We start from the raw sequence: 17,745 nt of genomic DNA, 5'->3' as shown, positions 1-17,745 counted from the left end.
CCTGATGAAAAGTTAAGAGCCAGGCAAAGAAAAAAAAAGTGATTTCAACCTTTGTATTATTTACCCCCCAAAACAGGAGATATAGCCTGGGGCCAGGCAACTTCAACCTTGTTAACTGAGTCATGAGCATCCTCCTAGGAATGACTAGAATTCATTGCAGGCTCACCAGAGCCTTGTAATGGATTCAGCATTAGGCTTCAAATGCAAGAGTTGGACTCGCATGGGCCTGCAAAAGGCCTGGGTTGCAAAGCAGGCAAGAACAAAAGCTCTATGATAAATCTCCTTCTCCCACCTTTAAAGCCTGCTTCTTGCTGCAAATTTTCCTTTTTGCAAGAAAACCATCCTTTTCAGGATACACTGTCTTCCTAATTCTATTTGAATGTGAGAAATGATTTTGGGGGAGGGTAAGACACATGATGAGATTGAAAACATTGTTGGCAAATAGTGATAACACATTGTTGTTCATGTATTTGGGTTTTTTTAAGCTTTCCATTCCCAATAAGAACCAAAGATTTTCATTCTGCACTCCCTGCTTTGTTGAAATACAGAGAGAAAGACCTCTCTGCATCCTTTTAGGTCTCTGAGCTTTTTGGAAGGTAACAGAATATTCTCTATTACACTGTAGCATGTCAATGGCAAAAAGCTTTATTGTAGCTCTCCTGTTTTCATTTTCAATCTGCTTTTGCTGGAAGGAATAATCTTCTTTAGTCTCTGCTAGATAGGATGGGACTCTGGGAGTTCCCACATCACTTCTTGTCCTGCAGGTTCCTGGTGTTCTCCCTGACATTTTGTCTGGTCCTGCTGAGAGGGATGCAGAACTCTCCCCTAAATCCTGTTTTCCACATCATATGACACAGCACTAAATCATTCCATTTACACAAATCTGTTCTCCGGACTGTTCTCCTTGCAGTCTGGTGCTTTCTGCAGAATTTACTTTCCCTTCTTTTGTAAAAGGTCTCTAAGAAACCACAGAGAGACAGGGAATTTTCTTTGAGAGGCACATTACTAAACATGCATGCTGTAAACATGGGATTCCTAAATCCACCTCCTCTCTTTTCCTCTCCTCCCATATTTAAAATCATATGAGATGCTGCTGGTCAGCTCTGTTCTCAAGGTTATTTAGAAGGTCTTCACTTTCTCTGGTGTCAGCAACTGGCACGAATCACAACATCTAGTATAGTAAGGGCTGCTGCCTGTTGGCTAAAGCATTGCAGAATATTCCTTTCAGACTCACCCAAAACACAGCCACAAAGTCTAATACTAAATCCTAGTGATAAGCGATTGTTCAAATCAAGCAATGTGGATGTCAAAATCTGTTGTATCTGTACAAAGGCAAAAATACAGCACTTTGGGAGACATTGGAACAATAATACTAGGGGAAATCAGTGTGTAAGCTGTCTGACCTCTTCCCCACCCCCCCCACCCCCCATTTCTCCCTTACTGTCTCCTCCATCCCCAAAGGAAGTTAAAGATGTTTTTATAATGTGGATGATAGAGATGGCTGATCTGCATAATGAAGCTGAAAACAGCCTGCTTGTGTTGAAGCTCCTCCTCTGCATGTTACATGCCAGCAGAGATTTGCTGCGAAGCAGAAGGAGAGCTGCAATGCAGCATTTTCCTCTGGAACTTTGCAGCTGTATTACAGTTCCAAGCATACAACGAAAAGACTTTTGTTTACAGTATTTAAATTCAATTTGAATGGTAGCTGTTAAAGCAGGCAGATGAATCATTGCATGTCCACTAACACTTTAGTGCTCACTCATCCTAAATCTATTATGCTTAACTGAATTACTTCATGTTCTCTTACAATTAATTTTCTATTGTTTTGTGGTACTGCCTGCTTCTAATAATTAGAAGCCCTTAACACTCAGTTATTTAGAAATAAGATGCCTGGCTGAAAAAGCAGAGTCATAAAGGAGCTCAAAATATTGAAGAACAAAATCCTGAAATAAGGATGATAAGGGCAGTAACCTCAGAAGGAGATTCAAGAAACTTCAAGGAAAACTTCATATTAAAATCATTTTCTCACATTTTTTGTTCAAGCATGGCAGTGCTATTTCCTAAGGCTGTTCCAATTCTTCTGCTTCCCAAACTGTATAGGTGTCATTAGAAGGTTAGTCAGGACAGCAATATCTTTTCTCCAGAAGCAGAAGCTGGCAAACATTTGGTAACTCTCATCCCAGATAGTGAAGCCTTTTCTCCTTCAAGTCCATATTGCTTCAACATTATCCTAGCTCAGCAAGGCAGGATGTTATGAGATCATTTCCAATATGCTGTCTGGCATCCCAAGCCTCAGGGCAGTGTTTCAACTCACTCATGAAACTGAACTCCAAATAACCTGGAAAAAGTTGATGTCTTGGTCCAGCTTCCCCCTCCTAGCCCCTCTACAGAGGTATTAGTTTAATGCACCGATACTTCCATTATAGGTTCAAAACATACTGCAGTTGCAAGTGAGAAGAATATCAGTGTTCTTAGATTAGCTCCCCATGGAAATTGTCACCAAACCAGTCAGCATAATTATCAGACTCTGGTGAAGAAAAATTCTAGATGAGAAACGTATCAGTGACTTATAAAATTCAGCTGATGAAAAATTCTGACAGAGCTCTGGGGGAAACTATTGCAGTAGTCTCTTGCTTTAGACATGATATGAAGATACTTTGTATAGAAGAATTATATTTGCACAAGGTTAGCAAGAAGAAATCTCAAATTGGATTTCTGCTCTGTTTTTCAAAACCAACTTCTTATATTCTAGATTTAACCATTGCAATAAAACCAGGATTTAACTCTCATTGACTGCAATGCAGACATTTGTCCCTAAGCCTGAAGAATACATAACTTTCCACACATGCACGTACAAACAGAACAAAAGAGCAGAAACCTAAATACTCACCTCTCCTATAACATCCTATATCAATTGCACCTTACAAAGCTGCAAGCATGCTTTGCACCACACCTTCTCTATATGTTTAAAAGTATAGCACACAGAACCGTAGCTACTGCAGAAGGTTATGACTATCAAAAATGCTAGAAGCATCTCTCCCCTTCATCTTTCTCCTGTCATTTTACTTAAGAGGCCAGCCTTATGATGGGTCCTTTTTTGAATGGTCATGCTCGGATTTTCCATATCTTCTGTTGCGATTGACTGAAGAGCGATTAGCTGCTGATATGTACACACTGTGAATATTAAACAAGGGCACACTGGAAATGGGGATAGCTTTCTCATTAGCTGTGTACATACAGCCCAAAATAGCAGGCCCCTTTCTCTGCTTGAAGTATCTACACACTGCTGCATTGCAAATATTAAACAGCAGTGAGTTATTTATTACCCAGTCAAGTCCTTTTACTCCTGAACATGACAAACTCCATTGCTTTGCCTGAACTGACCTCTGATGGAACAAAAGTAATCACTTCATTTCCACAAAGACTGTGCAGGTGTCCAGTACGTGGGATCTTCCTAGATATTTTATTCTTTAGCTGAGTGCTGTACTGCATAATCCCTAAATTGCTGACCGCTGAGCAGGTTTGGCAGAGGAAGGATAGTTTTTTGTGTTCCTGTGCCCTTCCCTAAGCTTCTGCTCTCATCTACTGCTGGATAGAGAATATTGGGCTTGGTAGATCCTTAATCTGACCTCCTGTCTCATGATTATAATCACAGTTTAAGATCATGGTCCTGTTTTCATACCAGAATTTGAGGCTAACTTATGCTGGGAAGAGATAGGAAGGCACAGCAATCCTCCCCCTTGCCCTTCCTCCCAGCACCCCTGCACTTATGCAGCTGGCACCAGCAAGCAGGGCAGCCACAGAGGCCGGTGGGGACATGCGGGCACCCCCCTCCCGGCAGCGGTGCTGCCCAGGGAAAAGCTGCTCCCTCCTTTCTGAAGCACATTCTGGTTCTCCTCCTCCACAGCAGAGACCCTAGGCCTTCCGAAAACCACTTCTGCTCACTGTGCCGTTTAGATCTTGATCTTTTCCTCCAGTAACAGCACTCACGTGAGCCCTAAGAAATTATTTCAGACCCACAAACCACATCAAAGTTGAGGTCAGAGGGTGATATCAAGTTTCAGACATATGGAAAGATCCTCTGGTTCTGGGAGAAGCCAGCTGGACCTAGCTGAATGAATGTAGCCACTGCTCAAATGCTGAGCAACTGTGATTCTCACAAGGCTGCTCGTTACCTGAAATGACTCAACAAATGTTTTCTGCAACCTTAAATCAGCCAATTGATTGCTTATAATCTTTGTCTGTGACTGCTGTTTTCAGGACCCTGGGAATTCTCTTTTCATACAGTCATTTGCACCTGAGTGTCAGCCTCGCAAACAAAGGTATACTGTTTATTAACATTCACAGAAAAGTGTTAGAGGGACAAATCCATTGTTCTCAATGACCTAAAAAAACATATCCTTGAATTCACCTGTGACCATTAATTTTTCCAAACAACTATTTAAACCTAAATAAACCTTTGTGAATGGTTCATAAATACTACAATAAATCTCAGCACTTCACACATTTAACACCGTGCACCTCATTATTCCCTATGAAACAGCCTTGAACCTTGCCTACTGTGGATATAGGCAAGGTGTGGTGACTGGGAAACATTATCACGTTGAAATAACCCTGATACCAGTGATACATTATCATCAGTGGAAAATGAAAAAGTCGGGTACAAAAACATCCTTGCATTTCACTGATTTGGAACCATGTAATATTCTTGTTGTTCTGCTTTGCCAGCAGAGTGACTGCCTGGATACAAGGCTCAAACACGGATACTGCTTACACAAGTGCAACAACACTTGTGTTAGCGAACTCCAGCCTTACTGGATGTTGCTCATGTCACAAGTTGCACAGCATTGCATCAGATGAGGGTTTTTATTAGAGGCCTTCCATAGTTAGCTCCACTGGCAGAACAGAATCCCAGTGGCAGCAAAGCATCAGCAAACTTTCTTCTCCACCCATCCCACTAGCCTGGGACTTCCAAAGTACATAGGCAAGTGAAGAATGGCAGAAAAGCCATGTACCAACCAAAATACAGGATAGCTCAATTAGCACAGTCACAAGACAAAAAACAGTAAATACCCAGGTTAATGAATTCTTACTTTTTATTCCACAGTCAAGTGCTAGTCCACCTTTATTCTCTTATGCTGTTGCAATTAAGTTGTAGATTACTGTTTAATTTCCTTAAATGGAGCTGTGATTCACAGAAAATGAATGCCCTCCTGGATCCCCAAATTCCTTTCTGAGATATAAGTCAGTGTTAATAAAACAGTATTAAATTACCCTGCAGTAGTAATTACTCAGCCTCAGTCCTAAGCTGTAAATGGCAATAAGGGAAGATTCCTTTTCCGCCATAGATATTAGTCCCTACTTTAAATATCTGCATTGCTGATTAGATTTAGGTTTTGCCTGGCTTGTTACTACTCCTAATTTGGTAGGGTATAGTTTGAACCAGAAAAAGAAGGATGGGAAATGCAAGAGAAGAACAGCATGTCCTGATCAAGCAGGAGGCAAATTTAAAACATCTTTATTCTATTCACAGAAAGTTCTGCCAATATAAATACATAAACACAAAATTTAATCAAGTTGATACAATCTAATATGTAGGTACTAAGTCCAGCTGTATAATTTAAGAAGTAGCTTTTTCTGAATAAGTGGTCAACAGCCTGGAAAAAGACTGACATTGTCAGTAAAATTCTTTGACATGAGATAAGAGAAAGATGCCCATCTTTCTGAAATGTAAATAAATAACAGTAACTAAACACAGGCAAATATTGCATAATGGAAAGACAACATCAATGGAACTCGATGCTTTGACAGGACAATGATACTCTCCTGACAACTTGAGTTTCTTTGTTTCCCTGTGAATTTCTAATGTTCCGTTAAACCAAAGAAGACACTACTGTAAAAGCCTTCTGACTGCCTTAAAATGGTATGTTTCATTAATCTGTATTAGGGCACATATGCGCCAGACCTTTAATTCTTCACTCAGAAAGAATAAAGATATACCTTATGCAGTATTGCTCTAGCACTTAGCTGGGAACAGCAAGTCCTACAGTGCAGTGCAGGCCAAATAATAATAATAAAAATTCACGCTTCTAATCCTTCAACAGTCACAAATTTCAGGATGTAAAAATAACACACTTGAGATGTATTAAATGCTCATTAAAATTAATGAGAATGATGTGATCCTTACAAAAAGTACAGCATTGTCTAGTGAAGGAACTGTTTAGTCTCACAAGTGAACTGAGAGTGTTAAGAAGTCTGGTGGTACCAGATAAAATAGATGACAAAGCTGTATAGAAAAATTCACGTGACCACCTGGAAAAAGAAAATCACATTTCTGTCAGCTCTATTTTATCACAGATTTTTTACTGTTTCTACATATATTGAGAGCAGTTTTCACAAACCCAGGGCTTTGTGATTTTTTTTTCCATCTCTTTTTCATGCGGCACAATTTCTCCTGTACATTTCATGGCCTAATTTTACCACTTTGCTCTTGAAAAACTATCATTACCAAATAAAATAATGACAAAGAGAAACAAAAGCAGCACGCTATGAGAAATTCTCATGTTTGGATGCAGATATTGATAACTTTCGCTCAGTTCCAATTCTGAGTAGTATTTTAAGCCTCCAGATCTAAGACCTGGTGAAGAATACAGCAGGTAAATGAATTTTTCAAGGGAAAAATTTAAGATGAAAAATGGGGATTCCAAGACTCTGGGCAGTATCTAGCATAAAGGAGCATTGATTTACATAAAAATGTTGACTATAATCAGAGATCATTAGAAATCTTCTACAGAACTAATTTTAACATGTGGCTTGGGCAAAACTGAATATGTTGCCAACATGCTGGCGCTTCCCAGAGTCATTTGAACATCTAGCTCCTTGCCTACAGTCATTCTTCAGTTTTGAAAACTTCCTGTACTTCAGGGCCAAACAGCAGCACAGTCAATGGGGCTTGGGGGTAAAGAAGAGGAAATGGGGGCTCTGCCCCAGTGGTAGCAGTGAGCTTCTGTGGGTCCACCCACCCCAGCATAGCATCCCTCTGCTGCCTCTCCCATGATTCGTCTCATCTCTCCAGGCTGTGAAGTCTTAGAGGTAACAACCGTCTCTCACAACGAGTTTGTAGACTGTTTAGCACAAAGAGACCCATCTCAGACAAGGCCTCAAAGTACTAACTAATATAAAATGTAATAAATGGACAAAGACTGATTCCATTCGAGTTAATCAGTGCTTAACAGGATGAGGATTTACTACAAAGAGTTGTCTTTTAATAAAATATAAACCATGCCAAGTATGAGAAAGAGTCTGGCAGTTTCCTGTAGTTCCTTAATGGCAATGGCGCATTATCAAAACAGTATCAACTCATGTTAATTTGTGATTTAGTGAGAATGTTAACAATGATTATAGAAAATGCAACAGAACAACAATTAATTTGGATTAAAAAAGCCCTAGAAATATAAAAGAAATACACTTTCTATATAAAGATTTAAAATGTTTTAAGCATTGTCGTGACATAGTCTGTATGTTTTACCTAAGGCAGGGCTGCAGTAATTGCAAAACCTCAGGCCAGACTGTAGCCAGATTAATCCTCTCTCTGCTTTGAGTCACTAAAGTGTCATTAGAGATTTACATCTTAAGGAGATGCCTTGGGACAGTCCCACCATATAGCTGGTGTCAAGTTACCTGATAGACCAACAAGAAGGAAGTGTCAATAATCAGATCTCCCCGAAGAAAGGAATAACATTGAAATGAACAAGCACAAAAGAGCCTCAGTAACAACCATTTAAAACATCAGAAATCCTGAGGAAAATTAAAATAAAAACAACAACCACCACCACTAAGGTTCTTTCAAAGCCAAATGGAAAATTACTAGATTCAGCAGTTGTCTTGCTAGGATATTAAATTTGATATTAAATTTCAAAAGCTGTGTTGTCATTCATGTCCTGACTACGATGTAATGAAAAAATTAGGAAAATAGCCAAACGAAAATAAAATAATACTTTGTTATTAAATTCCACACAGGAAGAAAGAATGATATACAGTGCTTATTCTCAGTGTTCTTGACATTTGAGTTCCCATTGTCTAGTGTTCAGTTATCTTAACCAAAAGCAAAAAGTTAGCTACTTTAAAATGTTAAAGCAAAATATACTAGCCAACTTTTTGTGCATGAAAACAGGTCACTGAATGCAACCTGAGCCCACTAAATCTGCCTAATGCAGACACGTTCCTTTCCCACTTTGAGTCAATACCAAGATTTTCGGGAGACATTCAGCGTTCTTCTCCTAAATAAATGTCCTCATGTCAGTAGCGCTGAGCTCCTATGTGAGCTCCTATTGCTCCTATCCTAAAGTCACTCAGGAAAGGTATGAATGATAGGACTTTGCAGGATCAGGGCCAAATTGCCTTTGTGGATATAAAACATGAAATTACATTACATATGTAATGAAGACAGATGCATATAACTAAAAACCTGAAAGAAAGAAAAGAAGAAAGATCAGTTATTTTCTCTGATCCTTGCAGTTTTAGTATAGAAATTCATATCTTCCCAGAAGAATGCAGATGACAGTGCTTTTTACCTTGACAGCTCCCCTTAAAATACATTTTTGGTTTCAGATTCTAAGGCTAGAGGGGAAAAGGGATTGTGTTACACATCATTTTGATTTTTTTGATATTTCTTACTTGATATTCTTTTTTAAATTGGGAGTTTGCTAGGGTTGGAGTGAGATTAAAATCATCATGGGGACAGCAGTCTTCTCTTCTGAAAATTAAATAGGTGTTTAAAATTATTCGCTTTTGTCACTACCATACAATAAGAAGAATCGTGCGTTTTTCAAGGAGCCTGTATATTCTTGTACACAACATTAATCTTTGAAATTCATAGCACACAAGGATTTAAGCATTAGAACGGTTAAAAGTTACTGTGCCTAGAAATTACGTTCACAACTCTAAGAATGGAGCTCACAAAAGCCAGAGTGCAGAGCAGAGGAACACCTAAACAGGCGGTGGAAATTGCTGCATGGCAAGAAAGCAGTAAAGCCTGCCTCCTTCCAGCCTCGGAGCTCTCCTGTAGCCCTGAGACAGGCACTTGTGAGAAACATAGATTCACAGCCTGCAAATCCACCCCATAGGTCTCGCATCTGCTGGAAGAAGCTCTCCGATATGGACATACCCCACAAAACCATCCCCGGAGGCATGACCAGAACCCCAAGTCGCTGGGCTGAAGAGTCAGGCAATTCACATATCTCCATCTCTCAGTCTATAATTCTGGCTTTCTTGACTATCCAGTGGCCTGGTGTCAATAAAAAGAATGGAGAAAACCCCCAACCTAGACCAGTTAATAGTTCCTTTAAGATGCTTCCTTGGAAAGAATGTCACTTAAGCCAAGGAGAGACTTGCACGTGTGCCTCCTGCTACTTTACCCATGAGGCTATTGTATACTCTCTAGCACCATCTTCACACATAACTAAGTAAATTCTGATTTTAACAATCAACAGGTTCCTAGGAAATACTTGTGACAGTTTCGCACAAACTTTTCCTTGAATTATCTGAATTTCTGACTTAAAGTATATGGCAACATAGATGTTCCTGAGGAAATGGGTTATGATACTTTATCTGCATGATACATAGTACATACAGGGGGTGGCATTATTCTTAAAAGGCATAAAAAATTCAACCACTTTAGAGAAATTAAGTGACGTAGTCCGGCTCCTGTGAAGGCATTAAATATGAAAATCCTATGGCTTTTTGTATCTGTCCAGCTTAAAAAGTGGAGAAGCTCAGCAATGTTGGACTAGGTTCAGTAAAGAAATTAGTATTTACCTTTTTGGTGCCAATAGAAAAAGAAATACAGTGCAATCACCTCCCATTCTAACATCTTATTAGGAAATGAAGGAAATACAATAAACATACTCTAAGTGTTTCTATGGCACATAGATTTTACTTCTGACTTCTGTGAGCCTTTAATGGGAAGTCATTGCTCTGCTGAGATAAAAAATGTCTACATTATGAGTACTACAGTACACTATGAACAAGTTAGCATTCACATAGTTCACAAACTTACTCTCTGCCAGTTATTTCTCAGTCACTGGCCATGGGCGTGTTTCACCACCTGGGCCAAATGAGGTAATTTACACTCAGTGAAAGATAGATTAACAGCTCACAGATGGGTATTTACCGTATGGGAACTGACCTGCAAGGAGTTCATGCACTATCTAACCTCTCAATAACTTGCTTTGTGACCGTCAATAAAAAAAAGATTATCAGGGAGAATGTAGCTTTTTGCAGCATTTCCTGGTCGCATATTAAGCAGAAAAATGGCAATAATCTTTCAGGATATGCATGTGTGTACTTACTTTATAGGAATATCTCACTATAGAAGTTAGACATAAGACTGTCACAGCAGTAGATAAATATGAAGGCAAGAAACACACTATTTAAATATTTATTAATACTTCCTACCGATACTTAGAAACAGGTGATTATTTGAGCTGCTGAGCATTGCCCTGTGGGGGACACTTCTAGCGACCATCTCAGTACCGCTGCAGGAAGCTCGGCATTTTGCAAAATCAGAAACAAGAAACCATTCTCCTCCCATTTCCCTTCCCAGTCTCTGAGGGGATCAAATGCAAATGAAGATAGGAGAGAAAAAATGCACTGGCAGAATGTTTACAGAATATTTACAGAAATGAAAGTAGATCGCATTTAACATCACCGGTTCCAACCTTTCTGTCTGCCAGAAAAAGCCCATCTGCATGGCAATGGATCAGAGAGAATGCTGACCTTTAGTATGATTACCCCTGAAAATAACAGTCGGCATAGCCTTCTCCATATGTGATATCTATTCTTACAGGTATCTAAAACCCCAAATTGGGAGACCTATATCAAAAAACTAGCAACGTGGAAGAGAAGGGAGAGCCAGGGCTCTGATATCCAGCCACATGCCCTACCACGTAAGCCAAACACGTAAGATGACAGAGTCCTTGCCTTCATTTTTTACGTGTTAACATGCAGCATGCAGATTTTCTTTAATTATCTTTCTGGAGATCTGTACCTCTGTCTCTCAGAACTCCCCAACATAACCACTTTCACTGGACTCTAATTTAGAGTGTATACGGCTGTTATTCTGTAAGACAATTCTTCAATGTATGAAAAAGACTGTAGAGAGGAGTCATATCAGACTGTGGCAAAAAGGATCTTTCTTGTACTATTTCTTGGGAGTAGTGGTAGTATCAATAAAAATAATAATGGTAATCATCATACAGGATACAAGTACCTCTACTTATTTCATCTGAATAGTCTATTATGGTTTTCTCAAGCCTGCCAATATAATATTCAAAGAGCCAGTTCAATTACTGAAGTATATACTATTAAATTAGAAGCAATGTACTTCTCAAAGAAATTATCTATTATTTATAACTGAAAGGCAAAGAAACATCTAACCCACAATGTCTTTACAAAATCTTACAGCTGACCTGTTAGGCTGTAAAGAGAGCCATGCTAATAGGCTCAATCTCTAATAAATTGCTTAAAGATAACATGGCAACAACAATGGTAGATGTTAAGCTGTTTTAATAAAAATCACAGATCCAATGCATTCCTAAGAAAATTTTAGATATGTAATTGAAAATTCACCTGCTCATAAGTGTCACCAAAATGCCTGGTGTGGGATTTATCTCTAGTCCATCCCCCTTCCCAAATTCTAACTGTAGCATGAGAGAGGAGAAGCTCTGATATTTATTGACTCCTGCTATAATATACTAAATATATTAGAAGCAACAATCAATACCTGCCACACAGTGAGGAGAGAGGAACTTCAGTCCTATTTTACAGGAAAAAAGTATAAATCTATAAATCTCATCAGCACCAAAGCCCTGATGCTAAAGGCTTGCGTCACTGATATTAGCATGCGCCTAAGTTTAGGCCCATTCTAACGAATCCTGCTCATTAAAAAAACAAGATTAATGGAGTTTATTGAAACTGTTAATATTCATTAACAGGAAGAAACTGAGCCAGTTCTTCAGACTCTGACCAAACAAGACAACTACAGAAAAGTTCCTGGGAAAAGCCTGGGTAACTTCTTAGTAGTAGTACATTGTGGAAAGGAAGACCTGCCCCCAAGAATCGCCTTTGTGTCTAAACACTTTGTCCTTCAAACAGCAAACAAAATCTTAGAAAAAAAGTCCTGGAAGAGCCTCCAGAGTTTACTCCACAGTTTATCTGGTTCATCCCTTAGCCTACTACTTCTACACTGATCCTGACAGATATTTTTCCAATCTCTTGCAGACCTCTTATGACAAGTTCTAAAGTTGTGTGAAGAAATTTTTTTTTCTGGTTTGACTAACCCCCTTTTTTTTTTTCCTTGAGTCCTAATTGAAGTCTTCCTTATTGTAATTTAAGATCATTACTTTTTGCCCTATTCATATATGAAGGGCCACGTGGAACCCCAGCCCCTCTTCTGAAGCTGTTTTTTAATTTATGAAGACGTACGTGAAGCCTGAATTATTCTCTGTATATTTTCTTGACATCAGTATAGCCATTTTCTAGAGAAGATATTCCCTGCTCTATTTTAAGCTCCATCTTGTCAGTCCACACCCTTTTCAAACATAGTGACCGAAATTAAAATACATTGTTCATCTTGCAAGACCACATCTAACAGATCAGATTTATACATCCCAGATCATTTACATTTTTTTGCAACAGTAGGTACCTTGTTGATTCATGAAGTTTGCATCCACTGTATCCTGTGGATACTTTTCTATAGATGAACTTGTTCTTCACCTTGTATTTAAGCAGTTGATTACGCTTCCCTAAAAGTAGAATTTTCAGAATTGAATTGTATCCTACTTTTTCTCTTGAGCTCATTTCAAATTCTAATTTTGTCTTCCAGGACATTTCCAGATCTTCCAATCTTGATGTCACCCATAGTATGAATAGCACAGTCTTACTGTTGTTCCTCATGTTTAGTAACTTGATCTGGTTTCCATTTCTGCATATGTCCTTCTTTTGCTCAAGGTCATTTAAATGCTCATGACTTAGCCATGTTGGATTTTTACTTTCTAGCCTCACCCTTCACTGGTTCGTTATCACTTGTGGACTCAGTGTAACTTCTTTAAAGGTCTACTGTCTGTCTTAAGCAACATTTTCCCGAGGCTTATTTTCTCTTAAAGCTTATCATTTAGTTTTCTGAGCTGACAACGTTCGCCTTGCCTTACCTCCATAGGTTGCTTCAGGTTGCACAAGCAGGAGTGCATCATAAATCACCAAGAAATACTGACTGATTTTTTAAGACTCTGTTATAATGTTTTGCCAGTGATAAATATGGCTTTTTTTTTTGGCCTGGAACATTACTGCTTCATTCACAATGGACAAAAAGAAAAAAAATCCTGCTTTGCAAAAACCCCTTATTCAGTTTTTATGATGTATCAAAACTAAGTTTAATATTTTCAACCATTGTGTAACAGAAATGATTATGAGCAGGGAAATAGTGGAATAAGGGATCATTTTAGTGCATAGAAACAAGTATTCTCATTCTCTCTCTTTCTTTGCTAACCCTCTTAGACATCCTGCATTTTTAGTGGGTTAAGGAACAGATATCAGAAGCATAAAAGCAGCGTTTAGCATAGGAAAGAAAGGCTATCGTATGAACAGTCACAGCTAAAAATGGACCCATGCAATCAAATATATTCCTTAGACAACTCAGAAAAACAGGGAGTGCTCAGATACTCTTCAGCAGTCCATTTCAGTAACTCAGTTACAAGCAGACAGGGTAGTCTGTACAGCCACTGGACAGAGTAAACAAACATCCCCAACAAACTCAGGCTTTTGGTATGGGTATACAAAAATCCATCCCAGGAATTCTGCAGTATTTCAAGGTCAATCCTTGTGGCAAGGGCAGGAGAATTCCGCAGCAAACGCTCGTCAATCCTGCGGCTGTAATAACGCGCTGCCATCTGCAGCCCCACACCCACCGAATCCCCTGTTGGCTGCCGAGTTCGAGGAGCCAGGGCTTTTCATAATTCCACGGTCACACGCACGCAGCCCAATTTATTTAACTCTTTCTGAGCACTTTGCTAATGAAACAACAAATACCTGGAATTTGAGAGGAAATGTAAAGAGGAGAGAGCAGCACAGAAGAGCCAGGTTCTCATTAATTTAGCCATTGCCGAGTGCTCGCAGGAAGAAGGCAGCAAACCCTGAGGAGGGTGAAAAGGTAGCAGGGCCATATGCCCATCGCTCAAAGCAAGCAGCTATAAATGTGGGAGAGGCTGCTGCATCCCAGGGTCTGCTGAAGCCTACAGCTGACATGAATTTTGTAAGTTGTTCCACCCAGAAATTCTCTACTGCCAAGCACTGCTCAGACTCTAGTGGCACATCACAACAAAAGAGAGAAAAGAAAACCAGCAATAGGATATCATTCATTGCTTCTCTTCCCAAATTCTGGCATTTCTCTTAACAAAAAAAGGCTTTCTGCTCCAATCAAATCCCCTCACTCATGCATACGAGCTCTCAAATAGGTGAAGATCAGCTCAGGTTTACTTCTAGTGCAAGGTACCAACTTGAAGCCTGGGTTTTGAAAGTTTGCCCACCTCTCTGCAGGCTTTAAGCAGCAGCATGTAAGTTTTGCATACTGAGACCCAGGGCACTTTCACTGCAAACTCAGAGAGGTCTTACCTGCCCTGTAGTTTGCCACAACCTGGTGTCACAAGGATTAGAGACAGCAGTCAAGGTAGAAAATAAGATTCCAAGCCAAAGACAAATTCAAGTTTCTTTAAAACTTGGGCGGGTGCAGAAAGGGATGTTGATCATAGGTGGGGAGTTTGTCACCAAGACATTCATGAGACACAAACAAGTGGTTTAGGTCAGCCTAAGATCTGCGCGTTCTCAGACCATCATCCAAAGCAGCAAGTCTGTCAAACTGGCTGGAGGCCATATCATTCACTGCAGTTTCCAGTGCCTCCTGGTTTGGGCTGGTCTGGCAACATTCAAAACAAGACTTTTGCAGGTCATGTGAAACCTCCTTGCTGAAATTACTAACACAAGCACAGAAGTGCACAAGAATAAAAAGGGGGAGAGTAGGAAACCTTGTGACTTCACAGTGACTTCTGTCTTCAAGGCACCACTTTAGGCTTGGCTGAGGTTTTAAGTACATATATATATCTCTATCCACTCGAAACTTTACTGGACTGAGAGTTAATTTCATCTTAGCCACTAAATACACAGAGTCTAACAGCGTTATTCTACTCTCCAGCCCAAGCAGCTTTGTATTACTGACTAACAACTGGTACAGGAAAAAAAAGCAAACAAAAGTTTCTTCTATTACAGGCTCTTAAAAAATCATGATGCACATGCTATTCAACACCATACTTTCTTCAAATCCTGCTCTGATATACAAAAAAACAAGATCTGGGCTGTATAGACACATTTTTATGTACCTCTAAATTTTTTTGAGTTTTTTTTCTGAATATTCTGAATATTTTTTTCTTCTCCCCCCCCCCTTTTTTTTAACTTGATGACAGATCCTAAAATAGCACATACAGGTAGCAAATTCTCCTGAATTATCATACCAGCTATCGCAATTGATCAATTTAATTTTGACTGATATGTTAAAGTGATTAGAGAGGGATGAAGCTCCCAAACGTAATTGAATTTCAATAGAATTTTGGCACTTAGTTCCCTTAGAAATGTAGAAGATTCCAGACCTTAAGATTAAATATTAGAGCTGCTTAAGTAGAAAAGAATTGCTATGAAAAATTTCCAAACTAATCCCCTTTTATTTCAGAAAGTTCTCTGAAATGTATACCTTCTTTCACCACATACAAAAGATGAAATTCAAAAAATAAAAACCTAAGGAAATAGAAAGGCAATTTTATTGAAAATGATTCGTGAAAAAATTGTTTAGATGAATATCTATCCATCAGTTTTCACATTTTTGATTGAAAATTCTGACCAACTAATGAAAAATTGACAGATAACTTTAAATACATTTAAGATCAGGTAAGATTAGATATTTAATGATTATCTTAATATACCTTTCTAGGAGTATAGATGTTCAGAGCTTTATTTTTTCCAACATGTGAGCTGGCACTTAAGAAAATTGAAAATAATTAATCTGTAATGGCATTGACAGAAAAAGTGTTCAAAATGTCAATAAAAGTACTGCTTTAACAGTACTTCAAATATTCTACTTACGCAACTTAAGAGACACATTAGCTACCAGACTACACACTTTTCCATTAAAATCTATGAAAATCTGCAGGTGTTTAATTGTCTGCTCTCCCATTGTTTCCTGGCTGCAGCAGTATTTTGAACACTACCAAGTAAAAATTAATGTGCAATTTAACGTAAGGGTTATGCAGAAGAAATGAAAACTTTCCCCAGTTTATATTTTGTATGAAAAGTCTCATACAAATAAACCATAAGTTGCTCTTTCAGTAGAAAGGGTGTTTAAATATTTTCATTAATTGCAAAATATTTATGACATATAAGAAGATTTAAGTATTACAATTGCAATAATAAACAGAAAATAATAAAATACCTGCAAAAAAATCTACAAGAACTGCATCTCATAAGAATTTTGTAAATTCATATGCCTTTTCACATAAAAAAGGGAGACAGGTTGTTTTAATAACGTCTTAGTTCAGGAGATATTTCAGCTTTCTGTTATAGTTTCATCAAAATCAGCAGGGCTCAAACAACACAGTAGGATATTTTTCCTCTAAGGACATTTAGAATTCTGGACCTGAACAAAAATGCAAAGAAAATCAAGGACTCTGGGATTTCTTATGGCATTGGTTCAGGACTCAACCACTAGGTCTTTATTAACATCACCCATCACTTGACCTTTGGTATCCCCCCTCACCCAAGAGCAGCAGTCCAGGATTCACTTTTGGCAGTAAGCATCTACACCCTTTTCTGTCTTAGAGAGCAGAGCTCTCCTCTACTTCTAAGGCATTGTACTATGAAAAAGCAGGAAAGAAGACATCCCATCTTTTATGGAATAGCTCAGTAATTCAATGACGCTTAGTTCTATTCATTCCTCAAGGTTAGGTGTTAAAGTCATGCTGTCACCATCCCAGCCAACGCAGGCTGAGGTGTTCTTCATCCTTGCCATCAAAGCTACAGTATGCTATAAAAGGAAGAATTGAACAGTAATGGAATGAGGAAAAGAGAGTAAGGCCAACCATGTGGAATAGTCTTCAGGACACATTCCCCTCTCCAAGGGAAGGAGTTTTGAGTTTCACTCACTGTTCTTGTTTAAACATTTTATTCAGTCTTCAGAAGGAAGATTTTCTCTAATCAAAGCTCCCTGAGATTTTTCTGAAGAGATTAGTAAGAACTTGCCATTTGTATCTCAAGGAAACTGGATGTGATCCCATTCTGAGGGACACAGACCATTTCTGTCATACCCAGCTTCTGTGCTCCCAACTGCAATGATGAAGGACTATTTTGCACTTGCCATGAGGCAAAGTACTGGTCCCATAGCATCTTGTAGCCCCATCCCCAAAGCTCATACTCTTCCTGCACCTTCCAGGATACAGATTGTCTCACCACTGCATCAGCAGTACAGGCAGGTGGTTCCCTGGGAAACCTGTATCAGTCTGTATCTGTACAATCCTTTCAATAAAGTCCTCTGTGAAAAGAGCTAAGTGCTCTCAAAGATATCCTGGGATATATTTTATGTTATCGATGCCTTCCTAGATAAAGGGACACAATTAGACCCTTCACTTTGTAGATGACCCTTATGCGGAA

The sequence above is a fragment of the Apteryx mantelli genome, chromosome 2 (genome assembly GCF_036417845.1).
Source record: "Apteryx mantelli isolate bAptMan1 chromosome 2, bAptMan1.hap1, whole genome shotgun sequence".
Lineage (NCBI taxonomy): Eukaryota > Metazoa > Chordata > Aves > Apterygiformes > Apterygidae > Apteryx > Apteryx mantelli.
The sequence above is the reverse complement of the archived record's forward strand: the minus strand, read 5'-3'. Positions refer to the sequence as shown.